The sequence below is a fragment of the Chrysoperla carnea genome, chromosome 2 (assembly GCF_905475395.1).
Source record: "Chrysoperla carnea chromosome 2, inChrCarn1.1, whole genome shotgun sequence".
Taxonomy (NCBI): Eukaryota; Metazoa; Arthropoda; class Insecta; order Neuroptera; family Chrysopidae; genus Chrysoperla; species Chrysoperla carnea.
The window spans coordinates 70,707,653-70,731,452 of NC_058338.1; positions in this window are offsets into that span (position 1 = coordinate 70,707,653).

The following is a 23,800-nucleotide window of genomic DNA, read 5'->3' on the forward strand; positions in this document are numbered from 1 at the left end:
GGCGAAAGGAGAAAAGTTCTCAATTTAACCAGTATTTTATATGTATGACCATACATAACTCTTTGCAGAGTAATCCAATTTCGATAATCCTTTGTTTATTGGATAAGATAAACTTCGAAATTAGCGTAACAATATAGGCTTTAGCCTTGGGTGCCTGTATATGAAAGTAAAATTTAAACTTATACAAAGAATCAGAAACCAAAATTTCTTGTAAAAGGAAAAGTCTGATTAAAATTAATTTTTTTTTTTTTTAATATTAATTAATTTTTTTTATTTTAAATTAAGGAAATTGGAGTCGGTACTTTATTGGACTGTTTTAAAAATAGTATTTCTGTGCTTCTTAGAAAACGGTACTTTTAATAATGATTTCCACATTTTCATTAAAGAAACCAACGAAAAGAATTTTTCAAACTTTTTGATAAAGAAAATTAATTATTATTTTCATTGAAAATAATATTTTTATTTTCGTAAAGTTAATTAAAAGACCGCGAGCCTAAAATGTCGCGAAATTTCTAAAAATTTATTTATCTGCCATTTGGAGGATTGATAAAGATAAGGTTCGTAAAAATTTGAATTTTTAAAAACTTGATTTTTTAACCGTGGTTCAAGTGTTAAATTTTTGGGAATTTTTTGATAATTTTTTTTGGATGGATATAAGAGTACGTAGAGACAAACAGCAGGAACCTTGCAAGTTAACTCATCTACGTATTTTGCTGTCAATGAATATCTTTTAACGATTAACGAAAAATACGAAAATCGAAGCACAAAAATCAAAAATTTGACTTCCTTAAATTTGACACTCGAGCTATGGTTACTTATTATTGAAATTTTGAAACATTTTCAACCAAACTTACCGCTCAACCTCGAAAACGACAGTCGAAAAAAAATTGTGTTTCATAATGATCTCACGGTCCGTACTAAAGTAGATTGACTGACTGTTCTTTTTAATACACATAAATTAACATAAAACTTCACAATAACATCATTAATTTCTGTAGTAAAAAAGGACTGCGAGTATGCTCGCTTATACCTTTAATAAACCTTCTTTTATAACAAATTTCATCAATCATTTTATAACAGCATTGTATACACCAAATATTGATATTTGAATAATATTTATCTCTTGCAATATTTTTACTTTAATTATCCTTTTTGTGTTTTACGAAAATAAAATTTACGATTTAAAGAGTTTAGAGAAAATTAAAGGTATGTAGATAACTTCAAAATCGTAGTAAAAATATTCGAAAAAAAGAACGTTAGAATCAAAGTGCGTCGTTTTCTTGCAGTTGTTGGAAAAATGTTTCAGTGCTGATGGAAACGAGTGAATAGCGTAGATATCATATTGAGCAATTTGTTTTTGAAACTGCCATGATATTATGGGGTCTGGAGGAAAACTATCTAGTATCGGAAAACGATAGGAATAAACGTTGCAGCCCTTGTGGAAATATTTCAAACAAATGACTTAAAAAGCCTTACTAATTCTGAATAACTCTTCATTTGTATTTGCAAGTCTTTTTAAGTCATTTCTCTCAAAATTCTTCACCTATGATATGATAAAATGGTAAAATAATGACATGAATTTGTGAGAAAACATTTTTCGCCGTAAATAAGTATATTTTACAATTGTCAAGAGGAGAGTATTTAAGTGGGACAAATAATATTGGCATAAGTTGTACGAATGATCAAGCAAGCAAGATATCGGAGTTCAAGGCACGTAAAGTGGAAACCCAATTTTCAATATTTAAGTCCGTTTATTAACATTTTTTTATCAAAAATCAAACTTTAATATTCAAAGTTTACGTTTTAAACTAAAATATTAAAGCTTTTAGGGTAGGTACTCTTTATGTAGTTTATGAAAATATATTTTCCATATAAAAATTGTAAACCTGTTTAAATTAAAACTTTGCTCTTTTGGCTTGGAACGAAAACTTTTTATTATTAATTTTAAAAATATAAATAAAGATGATAGAAGATTGAGAGGAAACTCTTTTCGTCTTTTCGAATTTCGACCAAATGAAGCCCTTTACCCTAATTTTTATACTTTGACAATAATAATAAAAACCATATTTTATTTATATTTTTGTAGCTATCAAAAGATTTCTTATTTTAAACCTTTTTCAAATTTGAGTATGTATGAAATAATATACAGGTTGTACTTGAATAATGCGGTGTGAAATATATATACCAGTACTCGATCTCAATCTGCAATCCAGCAGGGTGCGTAACAACCTTTCGCAGGATGAGACCTTTTAAGTCTCTATTGTAATTGGCAATATTCAAAGACATGTGAGAAATTTTTCCCAAAAGTTCGAGATAGATATCGAAAAGTACTGTACTCTCACCTGTTATTCAGGATGGTGTTCAACTGGTAATTTTTCCTATTAACTTTAGTGGATTTCATCGAGTAGCCCAAGGAATCGGTCACGTGGTCAGGCTTATTGAAATGAAAGCGTTGAGCACTTTTTTTGATGAACAAAAATCATGGAACTTGCGTCATGATCACACTTCGTACTTAACAGATTGAAAACAACGGTTCTCACTCACTCCCTGTAGTTAAGCAACAGTGAGCACATTTTATTCTAGGATGGGTGATTGCTTGCAAACACTTAATGTTGTTGCTTTTTTTAATATTCATAATAGTTTCTTATACACACGTTAATAATTAAGAAATTATGAAATTTTAATTATTTATACAATAACTAATTTTAAAAAAAAAAATAAATAAAAAGAATAAAAAAACAAACCTGGTTATTTAAAAGTTTTAAGTTTTCACTTCCGTCGACAGTCTCCATGACTGAATATCTTTTGAGTATTCTATAGCACCAGATGAAACAGTACATTCATTTAATCCTCTTCCAGAAACCCATGGCTAAATATCTCAGAAGCCGCTGCGCTATAAAGTAAAAGAGGATATGAAAGTTTGATTTTAACACCAACCCCGTTACCATACCTCCTTACCAATATATTAACCGGTAAAATGACGCTAAACTGCTAGAATGTGCATTTTTATTAACTTATTTTCTTGAGAATATCCTTCCTACAAAATCAAAGCTCATAACAAAAGTGTCAAAAATCTCTCATGTGTGTAGTAGTTTGTATTTGTGTCACTCATAAAGCTCTACCAGTGTTACACGTGAAGTATCAATGAACTATATGTAATATCTTCTGTACCTACCAACGTACAGGCAATAAGTATTACAGTATGAGAGAACTAGGTTACTAAGGTTTAATGGAATCCTTTTATATTTTCTTCACAGTTAGTTAACTTTGATACGTCCGCAAATACTCACATTGAATATAGTGTTCTATATGTAACTTTCTGTACGAAATGTGAATATTAAGTTTACATTGTAGGTATAATGAGATACATTACAAACATGTGAGAAGCTTAATTTATAATTAAATGACAGCTTTATTAGGAAAACTTATATAAAAAAAGCTTATTTACTTTTACTGTTAATTTTACAAATAATGTTAGTTTTACAAGCCAAAATGTATATTACCAAAGATGAAATTTTAACAAATCTGAGTCTGTCGTGTCTAACACCTTTTTCTTTAATAAATTTTCATTCAGCTACGGAATTTTCCTTTAAGGAGGCTGAATATATTTGAATTAAACAAAAACGAGAGGTTTTGTGGGTCATCCGATAGTTTCTATGTCCTTTCGTTATAAATTATGTATATTAAATTAAAAAAATTACATTTAATTTAATTAAATAAAAATCTATTGATGTGGATGAGTTTTGATGTGCCGACCTTCCAAATTCGATTTTGTTATTTATAGAAAACCGACTCATACTGACAGATACATCACATCAGATTCTTACTGTCACAAAAGCCAAAAATTTGCAGTTTTTCACTCTTTAAAAAAGAGATTGATAAATATTCCACTTTCTAGATCTTCTTATCTTAAGGAATTAAAATATATTAAAAACGTTGCCGTTTTTACTGGCTACTCAACCGATGTTGTAGATTCTATCTTCCGAAAATGCCAATATCGTAAAAAAATTAGGGATATAACCTCCTTTGAGAAACCTTCCGAAAAGAATAGGTGGGCTAGAGTTATATTTAACCATCATTGTAATAATAAGATAGATAGAATTTTGAACAAATCTGGAAATCGGGTATCTACCAAATTTCTTGGTCGAATTGTCCTAAAATTTATTTGGAGCAGTCCGCGAAAAAGAACATATAAGCGATGTCAAGAATCATCAAATCGAGAAATCTTGCATTGCGGACCATGTTCTAAATACAACACACAAAATTCTAGCTGCCAAGGCGGGCAATATGACTCTGAACTGGGATAAAGGTCATATACCTGATTCTAAATTGATAAAATGGACAACTGTTAAAGGTCAATCTATAAAACAATTCTCGTCAGCTATAGCAAACTTGGACACACCCATCTCACAAACGATACCGAATTTTATTTTTTTTTTATACCCACTAAATAATTTGTTGTGAAATGTTCACATCATGTTTGGTGGTATTGAGAAATTCTTTGCTTCAAATTTGTGAAAGTTTTTGTATTTTTATTTTTGAAAATCGTTACGGTAATTGTTGGTAATGTTTTTCTTATTTATTTTTATTTTTTTAATTTTGTGTAAAATGTTTGTAATGTGGTATATGAATAAATTTTGCTACTGACGATGATTGCGTTGCAATCGAAATGCCGATATTTAGCGACAAGTCTGTTGTATGTTTTTTAATTATATTTTTTTAAATAGAATTTCTTAATATACAATTTTATTTCGAGTATCGGGGTATTTATTTCAATAACTATGTCTCAACTCGAAATAACAAAAATTCATTCCTATATTTAAACTACCTGGCTTCTTGAAAAATATCAGAATCTATTATGGTAAAAACATTCGTACATTAAGTAAAATTCGCGTTCCGCGAATAACAATAATCAATCATCAATACATATTCGAATATTTCTTTCGACAATTTTTTAATTTAAATAAAAAAATAGAAAAGTTCCATTCTGTTTCTGTATTTTTATTTTTCTAACAGTGGGCAATAACAAAACGGTGATGAAATGCTATTTATTTTGAAAATTATAAATATTTTTATAAATCTTTAATAATATACATGCACTAACATAAATATGAACATTTACGAGTAAAAATAAATATACAGTCTGTTTCATCCAAAATTTTACTATTTTGTTTAACTGAAAATATTTTATCATTTATTATTGATATTTATTATTGTTTTAGCATGAAGATATTTACATCTGATCGGGAATTGACCTCACTTTCTTACAGATAAACTTTGCATGTGAAAAAGTTGAAAGCTATAAATCAATTTTTTTTAAAGTGTACTGTATCTGATATTGCCTTCATTACCTCACTCTTGCCTTGATTTCATAGGATAATTTATTGATCAGGAATCGAAGAGAAAATTACTAGCATTCGAAATTAGTGAAAGTATCAGCTAATGTAATAGTTGTCTGTGTTTCTCCGGTACCTTCGTGTGTAAGGTTTTCCTATTTTATTGGTTTTTACTTTTCTTTATGTTTTTAGATCTTTATTGTCTCTATGCATCGTTATCTCTACGTTTTATACAATAATATATATTTTTATACGAAACAAAATGTATGGCAACATATGTTTGTATTCAAGAGTTTAGTAAACAAAAAATAATAATAAAAAACATATATCATCAATTAAAATTTATTAAAAAAATTTATGAATTGGGGAAATTATTATTGACGTTAAGCAGCCAATATGACAGTCATAAAGTGGTTTAATCTTGAAATAAAAAGCAAGTGAAAAGCAACAATTGACTGAGATAATTGTTGAAATACCATGTATAAACAGACAATATTTTTAACCGTTGCAAACCTGGAACTAAACTTAGTAACCCTGATTTATTTCATATATTTCATAAAACTATCCACTCCGCTGCGTTAAAGTAAATATTGGTAAAGACCGCATTATAGCTCTTACCTGCCTTTCTCTCTCTTGTCCCCCTCCATAGCATTTGAAATAAGGGTTGGGATTGTTTTACATATCTATGTACAGTTTTCAATTTTTTTTAATGTAAAATAGTCAAAGTTTCTCTGAGCATATCAGAATATTTCTTTATGAATAGCTCATGTATAATTCTGATGTATGAGCTATATTGTTGAAAAGTTTCATTCAACTTCATTCAGTAGTTTGTGCGTGAAAGCGTAACAAACAAATATCCTTTTTAATAAATAGGGAAAATGATAGGGATATACATGGTATAAAAACCAGAGGTAAATGGAATAACTAGATCATAAAGAAAAGAGTGGTCTATTTATTATTAGACTATTCGTTTGAACATTTGAAGACATTTGAACAGTATAATTGCAAATTGGCATCTTGATATCACACTCTGTAATCGAAGGGTCTATTCTACGTTACCGAAACCCATTACAAAATGATTTGTCCAATGTTTATAAAAAAAAATGCACTTTCTGCACTTCCGAGTACGTTCACATTTTCCAATATACAAACAATTGGAAAAAGCATTTGCTCTTCAAACGGCTGATCAGATTTTCATCAACAAGTGAAATTCACAAAACCTTTTACCTTGTAAACCGATTTTATCGAGTCGGTTCGACGGTTTAGGGGCTACGATACCACTGAGAAACACACAGGCGCAAACATAAACATTTTAAACTTATAATACTCCTTCTTAAATCAATATCAAAGTGATGGTCAAAGACATCAAATGACATGAAAAGGGACAAATTTTTGGAAATATTTTATTTGAAATTGAAATATTTGAGTTGACTTTGTTTTTTTGAGTTATTGTTTTTAAATTACCTAATTATTTTAACATTTCACTTTTCGAAATGAATTGAACCAGGTTTATTTGACCATTCATTTTCATAGTAATTATTTATATGTCATGTCTTTTCCAAACCGAATCGATTTTGAAGATAATCGACAATTTTTTAGTTTTTTCGGGTACGGAAACCTAAGCTCGCATATACCTTAGAACTCTCTCCGTTAAATTAACTTCCAAATGAAACCAAAAAAATTAAAATTGGTTCATCCGTTCAGGCGCTACGATGCCACAGATAGACAAACACACAGACACACACACAAATAGCGGTCAAACTTTTTTTAGTTCGGGGGTAAAAAAATGATAAAAGTTATTTATATTAAATTAACCCCACAAAAAATCGCACAGAAATCGATATTTTAATATAAAAGTAATGACAGATAGAGACACAAAAAAAAGATAAGTTTTTTTGCCCAAAATTGTTGACTTTGTGTTTTAGTCAACTGAATCCAGTTTGTGTGTTAGTCAACTGGATAAAACAGGAATTGTAAGCAATTTTATGTATTCCCTTTATCTTTTACAGTGAAAAAGAGAATACAAAAAGTATGAAAAACATGTGTACACTGGTGGTAATGTTTCATTTGAAAATATGACCGATTCGAAAAGTATACATCTGTGATAGTGTGTTTCTTTTTATATGTATGTTTGGTAAATTCATGCTATGTAAGCGTGATGTAGGTACATTTCATACGCATATACATTTAATTTGAATAAAAAAGGTATTTTATTTTATCAAAAATATGATCTTATACTCTAAAAATGGTAGAACATAATATAAATGGATAGTATACAATAATAATAAGATGGCATAAGTGAATATGGCTAGATTATAATTTCGCTAGCTAGATTATAAATTTCAGGAGCATTCGGAAAAATAATTATGTGATAGGCGATAAGCGATAGTAGAACATGAAATAACATTCCGAGAGACAGTACTGAGGTTCCTTCGTTTTAATGTGCTTCCTAGCAATGAAAAATGAAAATAAAAACAAGTGAAAACAAATAATTAACTGAGTTAATTGTTGAAATGCCATGTATAGACAGTGTTGATTACTCTGTATCACATTACACATATACCTATACAAGTCACACATACATCACTGATAATCCCATATTAATTCATACAGTAAAATTTGCAGTCTAATTTGTGCCCTCGTGAGTGAAGAGTGATGTTTACAAAAAAATATTTCTTACAAAAGTTGTTCAATTTTTGATAAGGAACATTTTTTACCCCTAAACTTTTGTTCTATCTCTAATGGTTTACAAGATGGGTCATACGGTCTCAAGACCCAATTGACCTATGTTGGTCATTTACGAACTCGACCTCACTATTTACGTCCTGAGTGCACTGTAAAAATTTCAGCATGATATCTTTTCTCGTTTTTGAGTTATCGTGTTTACAGATGGACGGACGGGCGGGCGGACGGACAGCCGAAAATGGACTAATTAGATGATTTCTATGAGCACGTATACCAAAATTTTTTTGTAGCAATATTTTTAAGCGTTACAAACTTTGGACTAAATTTAATATACTATGTATATTTCATCTATACGTGGTATAACAATATATCGGGAGTTTTGGAATTGGTAATTTTGAATTGTTAGGGAGGCTGAAGGTTTTTTTAAGCCATTTAAATGCCTAATTCATATATATCTTTTAGAATTTATTCTACTTTCTTATTGCGCTCCCGTTGTTTCCGTAACCTGGGGATACACTGTACCCGTGGCTAAAAACAACAAAATTTCTAGAAAAGTGGTGAAAAAAGTCAAAAGTCCTTAAATAAATACTAGTAATAGTAATAGTAGAATGTATTAAAAATAGTAATTATATATCTAGAGTATTAAGAGAGCATCTGTAAAAAGTAACGTGTTTGTCTAGTAAAATTTTTTTAATTTATGATATTTGTTTATATTAATGATATTTTTTCGTTCAAACTATTTGTCTAGCGGGTTTTTGCGATAAGTGTAGGGCAAAAAAAAAAAACTTAGAGTAATAAATGATATATAAGATGATGCTTTGACCAAAATTTTATTGAATTGAGCTTTGAAATGTTTCTATTCTTGAATTTTTAGTATCAAAGATTTCAACTAGAATGATAGATATAAGCATAAAATCAACGATTATATTAAAATCAAGCTAGTTGAAATTTAATCTCAGAGTTACGAAACCACATTGCTCTTGGTAGCATACATATCAGAAAAAAAATTTAATACGCAACAATGTGATGTTGTATTGTGATGAAAAATTATAGAAAGAAAAATACGTTTCCACTATGCTATTGTTGTCTATATCATACGTTTTAAGATATCATATCAAAGTCACCAAGTGCGTATGAACCATCGAATAAAAAAACAAGGATTATGTAGTTTTGTTTTCATCCGATAAAATTTTTTTTGCTTTGCTTGTAAAAAGATATACTCAATGTTAAATCCACATGGTGTGCGGTATTTGACTTTGCTTTTTCGGCACAAAATTTGTATACCCTGTATATATGTAATAAATATCAAACTATACAAAATTTAGTCTAAAGTTTGTAACACTTAAAAATATTAATGCTACGAACAAAATTTTGGTATGGGTGCTCATAAAATCGTCTAATTAGTCCATTTCCAGTTGTCAGTCCGTCTGGTCTATCTGTCCGTCTGTCTGTGGACACGATAACTCAGAAACGAAAAGAGATATTAAGCTGAAATTTTTAGAGCGTGCTTAGGACGTAGAAAGTGAGGCTATGTTCGTAAATGAGCAACATAGATCAATTGGATCTTGGATCTGTAGTACCCATCTTTTAAACCGATTGAGATAGAACAAAAGTTTAAATATAAAAAATGTTTCTTATAAAAAAAAACTTTTGACTTTCGTTTAAACGTCACTGTTTACCCGTGAGGGCGCAAGTTAGGATAAAACTTTGTTGTCCATTTTCTCCAAAACTATAAAAGATAAAGAGTTGAAAATTTGTAGGTAGCTTCAACTGATGGTGTTTTGATACATTCTCGAACTTATTTACATTCACTAATTTATAAAATAAATAATGGAAGCACTAATATCTAACACTTGCTAACTTTCTATACAGGTTATTTCAACAATTTGCTCAGTCAATTGCTTGTTTTCATTTCTTTCAAGAATGTTCTTTTACTAGTGGAAATCATTTCGTCTCAAAAATAAGAACAAAAACTTTAAATTATATTATTTTACCCACACTATTAATTAAATATTGTGAATCCCACTTTTAAACAAACAAAAAATTGAAACACCAAAAGTTAAAACCTCAGAAACATCTTAATACAATCCTGCAAAAATAAAAAATAAATGAGTATATGGATTTTATGGACTCTTAGTTTTAATATATTTACATTTTGGAACTGTACAAGAGCTTTTTTTTTCATTACGGAACTCGAAAAGCACCTATTCTATTTTATTAAAATATATAAATTACGAAGAATATTTCATATGAAGAAAATTTATATTAAAATGTATATTTTTCCAGATGAAAATGTAGTAATGATATACCCAAATGTTGGAGCTCTGTCTACAACATAGGTATAAAATCTCATACAACCATAATGTGCTTTATTTATCAATCGTAGGTAGATAGATAGGTATAGTTGTTATACATATATCATCAATATGTGTATAAATTGAATTATCAAAATAGAAATACGAAAAAGAGGTTGAATTTTTTTTGAGTAAATCAATTCCAAAAAATATTTTGTTAACTTTATTTTTTATGTATTGTTGTTTCCGACGACGAAGGAGAAATATGGCAACCATATGTAATTTATCAGTTTGATGTATTTTTTTTTTGGAAGAAGCCAAATCTGTTAGTTTATTATTATTACTATACAGTTTACAGCACCTATTACATAAAAATATGAACAGGATCCAGTTGAACTTATATGTAACTAGATGACCCTGGGAACTTCATTTCAATTAAAATTTGTTTAATTGTAACTAGTGATCAATTTATTAAAAGCTATACTATGCTTAGCCCACACGCTAAGCTCGTTAAGCCCACCCGCAAGCTAACCCCTTGCTTAGGTCGCCCGCTAAACACAAATTTTACTACTATCTCTTGGACTGGCCTGACTGAAGCCATCGGGAGTGGAGCTCTCTGCGCTCGTATATAGCTCAAATAAGTACCTATTCACAAAATATGAATAATAATAATTACTACCTCCAATACTATTCAAACATCCGTCCACAATTCTAAATCAATATGGTGGAAGCGCAAATAAATACATAAGTAAGGTAATATGATGCATTTTTTATATGCGTTTCCACCATTTATTGCATTTAACATTTTGTCTTAAATTTTCTAATGTTCCGCTCAACTTCTCTAATTTTGTCTTTCATAAGAATTTTCTCCTGGCAATAATTATTACAACAAAATAAGAATTAGCGAAATTGTTCCATCCGTTCTCAAGTTATAGCGTGACCAGGAGAAATAGGGGGTCATTTATACATACGCATAGAGATTTTGTTGATATATATGATGCACTTTTTTAATTAAATTTCAGCCATTTCATTGGGATCTAAAATCCAATGATAATTGAACAAGGTTTTCTGAATAATTCTTACAAAATGACCACATGCCATATGTCCTTTTAGCGCATATACCAGTCCAACTTCGAGCATATTTTGTCGCTTTTCTTGCAGAAAGTGTATTTGTGTAGCTAACTCTACTTACTTATACCAAATGAAACTACTCTTAAACTCCCAAGGTGTCTTTTAGCGAAAAAAAGATAGTAAAACGAAATACTTAAATACTAACTTTTAGCACTGCTTTTCATGTGACAAATAGTTATTATCTCATTGCGTGTTTAACCAACCCTTCATTGTTGTATAGAAACAAAGAATTTCTCTCAAATTACCAGGCGAGAGGTCTTAAATTACATGACATAAATAAATTAACCTAACGTCACTCCGAAACCAGTCAAAATAGTTTCACGGATATCTGAAATGAATATATCTCTTGTAAATTCAGCAGTTTTTTTCGCAATTACAATACTCTTTTTTCATTAATATAATTGACATTAAATTTGAAATATCCGTTCGAAAATCGAGAAAGATCACCGGTAAAGTCTAAATTTTTATTAACTAAACGAAGAGTTCATCTTTTTTAACTATTTGTAATATAATTTGATATTTGGCTATACAAAGTGTTATAATTATTGTCTCACAAAGCACCTGCTGATAATAATTAAATTACAAAATATAATTCAATAAAGATAAATTAATATTCAAGAAATTCATTCGCATACATTAAAAATAAAGATTGACGTAATTACTTATTATTGATTATTGACTTTTCACAATTTTCTTAATATTAATTGTTGATTTTTCAATAAATAAATGAAATATTAATTTGAATGCCTTGTGTTTATTTTTAAGAAATCATATAAATGATACATAATTTCCTGTTTTCAATATTATTATTATTATTAAGTATTTCAATATGTTGGAAATAGAACAAAAATTTTATATTTTTAAAATAACTCATTTCAAATATTTAATTTATTTTATATTGACAACATTATAATCACATTTTTATATTTGAACTAGTGTGATACCCACCCGCTTCGCTGGGTTTAAAAGTAAAGATTGATAAAGGCCACCGTGTTACAGCCTCCACCTATCTTGCGCTGACTTAGCCCCTTTCTATAATACTCAAAATAATGGTAGAGATTGTTTTACACAGGTAATATATATATACGGTTTTCTATTTTTTTAAATGTAAAATAGTAATTATTCATTGAGTATACCAGAAAAGATATGTTTTATATTGACATTTTTACAGAAATCTGTACTTTATGGTAATGTTAAATTAAATTTAATTAAAAACTTTTTTTTAAATATATCTTTATAAATTATAGCTCATGTGTTATTCTGATGTATGAGCTACATTATAGTTTAGTTTCAATCAAATCCATTCATAAGTTTTTGCGTAAAAGCGTAACAAACAAACATCCTTACTTTGACATTTATAATACACTAGCTTCGCTGGATTTAAAAGATTGATAAAGATTGCTCTCGCTTATCCACTTTCTATAACACTCAAAATAATGGTAAGGATTGTTTTACACAGGTAAAATATATGTAAGGTTTTCTATTTTTTATATGTATAACAGTCATAATTATTCATTGAGTCATCAGAAAATATGACCGTGAAATACTTTTTAATAATGACTTTTGTTACAGAAATCTGTATGTATCTGTTAAATTAATTTTAAAAAAATGTTATGTTATTTTTATTAATATATCTTTATAAATTATAGCTCGTGTGTTATTCTGATATATCAGCTACATTGCTGTACAGTTCCATTAAAAACCATTCGCTAGTTTAAGCGTGAAAGCGTAACAAGCAAACAAACAAACATGCTTACTTTGGCATTTATAATATATAGAGATAGGGATTATTTCACAATAAATTATTATTTAGTATTCTTAATTTATTTTGTCTTATAATTAAATTTATATGCACAATAACTTAAAAAATCCTGTCAATGATTAAAATTCATAATATTTTAATCACGTCTGGTCCAAAAATGGCAACAGCATAAAATTTTGATTACCAAAAAAATAATTTAGTTTCTTGGTTTGAAAAATTATTTATATTTTGTTTAATCGAAGATTTATTTAAAAAGAAATTATTTTTCATATTTTAAAGAAATTCGAATTCCAGCTATAAAAGTATTTCGATAACGAAAAAATGACAATGATCCAAAACTTATGAAATTTTATTTAAAAATTAATCATGTTTTTTTCCCCTTTTGTGAAAAATTCATATCGATTTTCTAAACGGTTCATGAGAAATTAACTACCAAAGTCAGTGTTTCTACCAAAAAAGGGCATATTTCTCAAAAACCATACAGAGAATCGATATGAATTTTTCACAAAAGACGTCAAAGAGTGATTAATTAACAATAAAATTTTTTAATTTTTGTTATCATTTTCATTTGAGCTCTTTAAAGTATTTCGATACCGTAAATTGAAAATGTTACCAAAGATTTGAAATTTTATTTCCAATTAATCTTACTATTATACGTCTTTTGTGAAAAATTCATATCAATTCTCTGTACGGCCTAGGAGAAATTAACTACCAAAGTCAGTTGTTTTACAAAAAAATTTTTGCACAGTTCTAATTTTGGTATGATTTTACAGCGTAAAACTTTAGGAATATTGATAAAAGTTTTTTATGTAAATGGTAACATTTTTAAAAGGTCCTTTTGACTTAAAAACTACAGGAGTCGTATTAAATACTTAATAATTGACATATAAAATTTCAGTTTCGTTTTGGTATCAAAATCCCTTATTTGGAAATACTTTCTTAAGTTTTGTAGGCTTACAAAATCAATACAATATCATTTTCTAACAAATGCCACAAAAATAGTTGATAGCTCGAAAAGCTACAAACAAAAAGCCTGTATAAGACAAATAAAAAATTGCATAGAAACAAAAATGCACCAAAATTTTTTTTTTAGATTTTTACACAATATTTCTGATTGATGTTAAAAAAATAAAATAATTTATAAATACGCAAAAACTGTTTAACATCATATTGAAAATAACGATTTCTATCTTTACAATCATAACTCATCAAAATGACTACAATGGCCGTTAACTAGATTGTTTATCTTAGTGTAAAACCGTATTTCACAACCACAAAAATATGATTCAATTTTAGAATAATGAATTCATTACTCTGGAACTAATATGCATTGTTTTAAATACATTGTAAACAGATTCTTTATTGTGAATGAACTTTTTATAAACTTTTTTTTTTTTTGCAATAACTTTCAAGTTGTTAATTTACTGTTTACTTTGAATGTAATGTATTCATTTGCATCTGCTGTAAATATGGACCAACATTACAAAAGACTTTAGAAATAAATAATAATTTTATTTATAAATCATGAATTGACTTAGTCATAAAAATAAGTATTGCGCTTTTTCATTGGTTGTGTGAGACGCTCGTTTAATAAGTAAACGATTACATTTATTTGCCATATACTGGTGTTTCAAAAGTACTAAAAGTTTTCATAGACTGGTGTTTCAAAATAGTACTTAAGTAAAATAGTGAAGAACGTATAAGACGATAATTGTTCTTAAGGCAGTATTCTGGTATAGACATTTGAAGAAATCAATTTTTTTGTGTGCATATATTTAAAGGTCAGGACATTCTATATGAAGTGGAAGAAATTCTAATGGATGGACCCGGTTGAACTATGTTGGAATTGTCTCTCAAACTTTAAACGTGTTTTGCTTGAAACTATATTTTTGGAGGTGGTTGACATGATATCTCAAGTTCTACTCGACCAATTTCTTCGAAATTTGGTGGAAATCTTCCTTATAAATCTCTCTAGTGTCTGAACACAGGATTAAAAAAACTTTCAATTTTATATATTTTAAAAAAATTCAAAAAAGAGTTTTATCAAGTTTCGAAATAAAAAATTTTTTGTTATTTTTTCTTAAGAGTATCTACCCACAACAAAATCGGAAATAAATTCTTGTTTCCAATTTCAACAAAACTAAGTAATCAAAGTAATTTTAATACGAAAAAAAAACAAAAATCGGTTTCCAAGAACTACTAGAGCAGTAGTTCTCGTGATCACTTCGAAAATTTCTCCTATAAATTGCAATTCGACAATATAAATTGCATTTCGAGCGATATCTTATAAACTGGTCAACCAATCATCAAGTAAACCCGATTCTAGTAATTTTATACTTTAAACTACTCTATCCAAAAAGTTCTGGAACAAAAAATGATTTGTAATATTATCTGTGTTTTCTTAAAAAAAACAACAAACAAAATTGTGAAAAATCAAAAAGAAATTTTTGTTTTTGATTTCGTCAAAACTTTGTATAAAAGTAATTTCAATCCTAACATCACAAACATCTTGGCGATTGAATGAATATATTTTCAGTTAAATAAATAAAAAACGCTATGTAAACTGTTGGACTTTTTTTTTCTTTTTAGTTTTTAATTAAAGTTCATTTGTTGTGAAGTTTGGTTCACTTTTTACTCAGTCGGATTTTTTAATTTTTTAAATCAATTTTTTTATTTTACCCTTTTTAGTTATGATTATAAGGTGGTAAATTTTGTAATCTTGTCATTTCATTGAGGGAGTTAATATCAAGGAGATTAGTAAGTACCTTATCGAGCTTATGGTTTATAAATAGCTTATTAACAAGCTACTTTAATTTTTTTCTTTTTCACAATATCGCTTTTGCTGGGCGTCATATTGAATTTACATTCCTGTCATATCTTCAGTAGCACTCGCAAAGTTAAGAGAAATCGATTGACATCAGAATCATCAAAATCGGCTCACGCGTTTCTCTAGTGAGCCATACCTCCTTTGCGATCAGTCGGGTAAAAAACTCATAAGAAGGGTGATTTTTCTCATCGCGATTCAAGTATTTGGATTTTTTGAGATTATGGTATAATTACAGAAACTGGGTTCAAGTTAAAACACTAAAATCAAGACATTTTAATTTTCATACGTGCATCAGTATTTAAATGTTACGATCCTAATAATCAAAATAAAAAATCCCCTGTACATTGTATTACCTATACGATTTTCCTTATATCGCGTAAGACGCACCTTTTTTTGAAACACATCATAAATTAATCACAAAAGAGATTCACCACACATCATTATAATAAATCAATAGTTTCTAGACCAATTTGTTTAATGATTTATTCTTAAATTAAAATAACTGACCTAAATTTATTCGTAATATTTTACTAAGTTCCTTTATTTTTTTACATATTTCATCATTTGTTTTTAATATTTCTATTGATGGGGCTTTTAATGTGTTTACAATAATAACTTTTATAATAAGTAAAATTTTGGGATGACACACATCATGGTGTTTACATATAGTCACCCAAAAATATTTTCAAATAAAAAATAATAATTTTGTAGTATTTTAATTTCTGATTAATTAACTTGAGCTTTAAAATATAAATCCAAAGCAGCTACTAAATGTTTTCTGATCGGACTTAATAATTTGCGGTCGCAAAATGATGTACAATAATGTTGTATACAAATATACCAATTTTTCGGGTTCAACAAGATAAAAAATTATTTGTTCTTTTAATTGATGGCCAAAAAATTGAATTAAATATTTCAATACTTATTCGTAAAAATTGAAGTGCCAAGAAACATACAAAGATTTCTGACTTCAATATAATAATTATGAGAATATATTTACTACGCAAATACGAAGCGAGATAAGCCAAACGAAGACTTTTTTTAATTATCTTTCACCAAAGTTAACACAAAATGGTAGCCAAAGGATTAGTTTTTTATATTTTGTTGAAACTTTGGCAGACCATGGCTGGCGGATCAAGATTTTATATATGAGTTTCAGTCGTGCCTAGGCTTCTAAATGTTAAAACAAAGATTTGATTCAGTAGATTTGGTTGCTGCTTGAGTGGGAAGTGGAATACCAAAGCTAGTTTCTCTAATACTGGCCTAGTTCGCTTCTATTGTCAAGGTTGAAATTTTTTACATTGGTCTTTTCTAAAAAGGTGAAACACATATATAATTCCTTTTTAAAAGCAAAAGTTTTCAGTGCTTTTGACAATTGCAATAACTTTTTTTTTTCTTATCTTTAAATATGTAAATTTACGAACCCTTTTATGTTTTGATGTTATATAAGTAATTTACTACGTCATATATTATGTAAATAAGGGTTAGTGAACTATAGTCACGCATCTTCATATCAAAGTGTATATAAAAATAAAAGGTAAGGCGTTGTACCTTTAAGTAAAACACCTCAAATAAAAACAAAGCGGTATAAGATATCACATTTTTACTTGAACAAAATGAATTCATGTAAATGAACACTTTGAAGTAAAAACAAGGCTAATCTTACTTTTAAATAAATGATCCAATTATATCTCCATATCACAAACGATATTAAAAAATTTTCACGATAGAAATGAAAAAAAAAAGTAGGAGAGTTGAGAAGATGTAGGAGATGTTTTAGGATTTAAAAAAAAGCACCACGTATTTTTGTTTTTGAGATATTAATTTTGAATTAAATTATCCAAAATGGAGACTTAGGCACTAAGGAAAGATAACACGTTGAAATAAGCACAACTGGTGTGGGTAATTAACATTACTATTTTGTATTAAAGATCATATATTAGATCATTAATAAGCTATAAATATACTATTTTTTATATTTGTTTAATATTGAAGATCTATAAGGCAAGAATATTTTCATTGCTACACTACAAAAAAAGGCATTGGTTAATTGTAATCCTAGGTACGAAACTCTCTCATATAAACTTACTTTATAAAATGGCAAACTACCCTCTTATCCTATTGGATAGTTTTGCCAAGAATATCGACGCATTTCCTACAATAATAATTTAACACTAGTAATTTCCTTTTTCACGATGAATTAATTTTCCTAATAGACACAGACAACATTGTTTGTTTTTGTGAAAGATATATGTTAGAGAGTAGATTTTGTGTGTTTGTGAAGCTTAGAAAATCTATTTAGCGGAAAAAAAAACATTATAATTTTTTGTTTTTGTGCATATAGTTCAAAACATTATCATAGTTAAAAATCATATAAATTTAAAATTATGAAAACATTTTATGTTTTAACAAAATATAAATATGTTAAGTGTCCTCAAAATGATTTACAAAAATTTCAAGTGAGTTATTTTATATTTTTAATTAAATTATTTTCATTTGAAAATAATTCAAGCAACAATTTTTAAATACTGTTATGAAAATTCGTGGAACAATCATACGTTTGTTTAAGTGTTGAAAATGTATATATTATCTATTCTTTGCCATTAAGGTAGTACGAACACGGCATCCACTTAAGTTAAAGCTTCAGTTAAGAGTTATTTATTTATCTAGTATTTGATTTGAAATGTTTAAATGGTATAGTTGTTTGAAATTTATTGAATTGGGATTTAAAAAAAAAATTTTTTTATATTATTTTTTGACAAAAATGGAAAGATCATATATAAGTTTTATAACAAAACTGTTTTATTTTTTCATGATAATTTTAAAGTTACAGACAGATATAAAACAACTGAATAAAAGAGAAAAGAAAACGCCCGACAAGAAAAATGTTCGTAAAAGATTATATAACGTCATAATGTTAATGAATAATTTTATACAGTGTATACTATTCAATTCACATTGTTACGTCACAACGATGTTTTACGGGCGGCTTTGATGTACTTTTCAACAATGGGTCACTTATTTTTAATATTTTCACCACTTTCTTTAATATTTTCATCACTTGAATATATATCTTCTTTGGTGTACTTCAAAAATTGACTAAATCCCAAAGAATTAGATTTGAGAGGTTAGATTTTATCTTATTATTAAACTTTTTTGACTTGATTTATTTTTGCAGAACTCGGGGTTTTTAGTTTTTAGAAATTGTGCCTATGTGAAAATGTTTGTGTAAAAAACTAGTCAATAACTAACTAATTTTTCATCTAATTATCCGAAATCTTCTGCCTGGGATAATAATTCGGCACTTGGTTCTAATCTCTATATATTATAAATGCAAAAGTAAGCATGTTTGTTTGTTTGTTTGTTTGTTACGCTTTCAAGCTAAAACTAGCGAATGGTTTTTAATGGAACTGTACAGCAATGTAGCTGATATATCAGAATAACACACGAGCTATAATTTATAAAGATATATTAATAAAAAAATTTAAAAACTAATTTAATTTGACATTACCATAAATAACAGATTTCTGTAAAAGTAGTCATTTGACATTACCATAAATTACAGATTTCAGTAAAAATAGTCAATATAAAATATTTCACAGCCATCTTCTCTGATATACTCAATGAATAATTACTATTATACATTTAAAAAAATAGAAAACCATACATATATTTTACCTGTGTAAAACAATCCTTACTATTATTTCCAGTGTTAGAGAAAGGGGATAAGCGAGAGCAATCTTAATCAATCTTTACTTTTAAACACAGCATAGCGGGTGGGTATCACTCTAGTTACTTATAAAATGTGAAATGATTTTTATCATTAATACGGGTCAAAAATCCACTTAATAAGAAAATACACAAAATTCTTTTTAATTTTCGCACATCAGATGTCATGACTTATTTCACACATGATTTTTTTAAATATACGCGATTTTAATTTTAATTCAAACTTAACATATGTTTTTAAATCAGATAAATTTTTTTTTCTTATATTTTCAATCAAACATTCTTTATTTATAATTGGCAATAATCCAAGTGAATGTTTGCGAATGGAATATATTCATCGCAAATAAATTCTCAATTCGATATCGTACATGTTTATTGAAATCGTACATATCAAATAAATATAATTATTATTATTTATGATAATTTTTCATTTTTTTAGGATTTTTCCCACATTATGTTTATTAAGTTAAAGATATGATTGGGATAAGAACCTGTTCAAACCAAAGGGCGTCGTTTTTTACAATGACGGAAATAAGTTAGAGAAGAAGGTGGGTTGTGGGATCTTCTCTGAAGATCGCAATCACTGTAGCGTGTATCGAGCGTAACTGATGGCTATTCATGAGGTATGTGAATGTATAAGAATGAACACCCTTAGGTGCAGGGACACTACAATCTTCACCGACAGCCAAGCAGCTCTTAAATCCTTCAGCTCAGTCTATCTAACGTCAAAGGTAACAGATGACTGCCGTACGTCCTTAAATAAGCTGGCGGAACAAATGAATGTAAACCTGGTATGAGTAACGGGACACAGGGACATTCCAGGAAATTGCGAATCCGACGAGCTTGCCAGAAACGGTACAATGCTAACGGACACAAGTATCAATAAATATCCGGGAGCTCTATTTGCGAACTGCAAGTTGCTCCTCAAAGAGGATATCTTGAAAAGGGCCAATCTTACATGGAGGGAGGAACGTACTTACGGTACTACAAGACAGATATGATCTGAGTACAATCGCTGGCGTTCCGAAGATCTTATATCACTTTCAAGGGCCTCTGTTCGCATAGTTGTTGCGGCTATTACAGGACACTGGTTGGGCGGCAGGCATGATGAACGACTGGGCCTGGCAGTGTATCACGACTACTGTAAGAGCTGTCACAGTGGTGAGGAGGAAGAGACAATGTCTCATCTTCTTTGTCACTGCCCAGCTCTTGTCATAAGGAGATGAATTTACTTGAGCCAGCCTCTCTTTGACGACCTCTCCGACCTGGAGTTCGTCAACGTCAAAGCTCTCCTGCTGTTCTTAAACAGCTCCAAATGGTTCATGGAGTAGTGGTCGGGGATGGGCCAACCCTCTTTCGGTACCACAACAGACCCTATGGTGTAAGTGTGTCCTATCCCAAGACAGCCACTCTAACCTTACCTAAAGATATGATATTTCAATGCTTTTTATTTTGATTCTATAGTGTTAAAATATATTTGATAAAAAAAAATTCCTATGTGATTTGAAAGAAAATGATACCAAAAATTTGAATTTTTATTTATCAATTAATCATGTTTTTATACGTTTTTTGTGAAATATTCATATCGATGTTCTGAACGGTTTATGGGAAATTGACTATTAAATTCAGTGGGTTTACTAAATAAAAGGGCACATTTCTCATAAACCATACAGAGAATCGATATGAATTTTTCACAAGGGTGATTAATTTTAAAAAAATTTTTAATTTTTGTTAGCATTTTCATTCCAACTCTTTAAGGTATTTCGATACCGTAAAAATGAAAAAGATTCCAAAAATATGAAATTTCATTATTTAATTACTCATTCTTTAACGGTTTTTGTGAAAAATTGATATCCATTCTCTGTAAGGTTTATGAGAAATTAACTATCAAAGAGTCAGTTGTTTTACCAAACAAAATTTTCATTTTTATGGGCCTTTCTCAATTTTGGTATGATTATAAAGCTTTAGACTTGAATAATATTGATGAAAATTTTTTTTATGTAAAGGGTAACATTTTATTTTTAAAAGCACTTATTGACTAAAAAAACATTTATACGACTTCTACGCATGTATAAAAAGGACTATAATGCATGTCTAACTTGGAGCATAATTGGCATGAAACTAAAAAAACAACATTTTGTATATTTTAAAAATGTATAAATTTTTTATAAATCCGATATTTTCTACTTATTTACATTTTAAAAATTAATTCATCAACAAGTTAGTATATATTAGGTCGAATTTTCCATGTCCCTGTTCATATTATAAAGTCAATTTTTCAAAAAGAACTTAATTACTCCTTGCATCGTTATCTCTTATCTGTGTTCTTAATTATGTATCCTGTACATGAAAAAGTCGTTAAAAATATGCTAACGACTTTTCTTTTAGTATTTAATGGATTTGAAAAAATCTTTTTTGTTTATTAGAGTGTTTATGTATTTTTTTATTATTATAAAAATCTTCTTTTTTTTTAAAGAACTTAATTTTATGAGAATACAAATAATTTACTTTTATAAACGTACTTGAATTTTGATGGAATGGTCATATGGCTTTAATGAATAATCCTTAATTTCATTGGAATATTCTTTTCGACTGGAATCTTGTTCCACTCAATTGCTCTTTTTCGATACACCTTGAATTTTTTGGGGTTAGTGAGTACTTTAGTTGACTTTTACCAAAAGGGTTTGTGGCGGACAATTATATAGCAAAACCTTCTGTCGCACCGAAATATAATTTTAATACACGCTTAAAACAAAAAGTTTTGTGTAAGATAATTTTCTACAAAACATTTATTTATAACGGTAAAAATAAGTTGGTTATAGTAGCTCACATTGTTTATACAAGTTTACATAAAACTTCTTTAACCATAACGTTTTCTTCGATGCTATCACGCACTGGTCAACATTTAAGTTTAGTTCTAAGTTTGTAACGCTCAAAAATATTGATGCTAGGAAAAATTTTCTGTTATAGGTGTTCAAAAAATCACTTTTCGATTGTTCGTCTGCCCGTCTGTTAATACGATAACCCAAAAAGGATGACAGATATCAAGCTGAAATTTTTAAAACGTGCTAACGACAACAGAAGTGAGTTCGAGTTTATAAACGAACAAAATAAGTCAATTGAGTTTTGGATCCGTAGGACCCATCTTGTAAACCGTTAGAGATTGAACACAAGTTTAATTGTTCCTCATAAAAAAACAAATATAATTTGCAACATTTTTTCGTAAACATCACTGTTTACCCGTGAGCACGCAAGTAAGATTAGAACAAACAGAGTATGTATACAAGTGTATTAAAATATACATGTTTTGTATATAAGTATGTGTTTGTTTATTGCAAGCTACCACGTAGCTACACTGAGTAAATGAGAAGAATGATACTCTTATTACTTTGTGTGAAAGAGTGACTATATATTTCTTTACTTACATGACGTAAAAACCAAACGATTGCGTAATCAACACTGTCTATATATTGTATTTCAACAATAGGGAATATTCATGACATTTAAATATTTCAAATATTTTTTTCTTGGCTAGACATTTGAACTAAACCATTATTTTAGTAATTCATTTATTTTTAATTACTTAAAATTAATTAATAAAAGAGCAAATTTAGTGGCAGAAAATCAAATATCTAACACGGAAATTCAAATTTTAAAACGGACGTGACGTCATAGCTAGTCAGTGTATAAAATCAAATCCCTGTAAAAAAAACTAACCCATAAAAATCAAGTTTTTATTATACCCCCCTTCTTTGCTTGGATTTTTTTAAACAAAAACATTTGCCTGCAAAGTTTCAGCTCAATTGGATTACGGGAAAAGGATTCAAAATCGATCCAATGATTTTTCGTCAGACAAACAGAAACCACGAGTTAAAAAACAGGGAGTAAAGACAGTTTTAAATACCTTTAAATGAAAACAATTTGTCTTCAAAAGTTTTATATTTATCTATTATATTTATTTATTATGAAGTTGTACTAAGTCTAAAAATTCTGTGTCTGATTGATTATTTAAATAAATAAATAACTTCAATAGTAC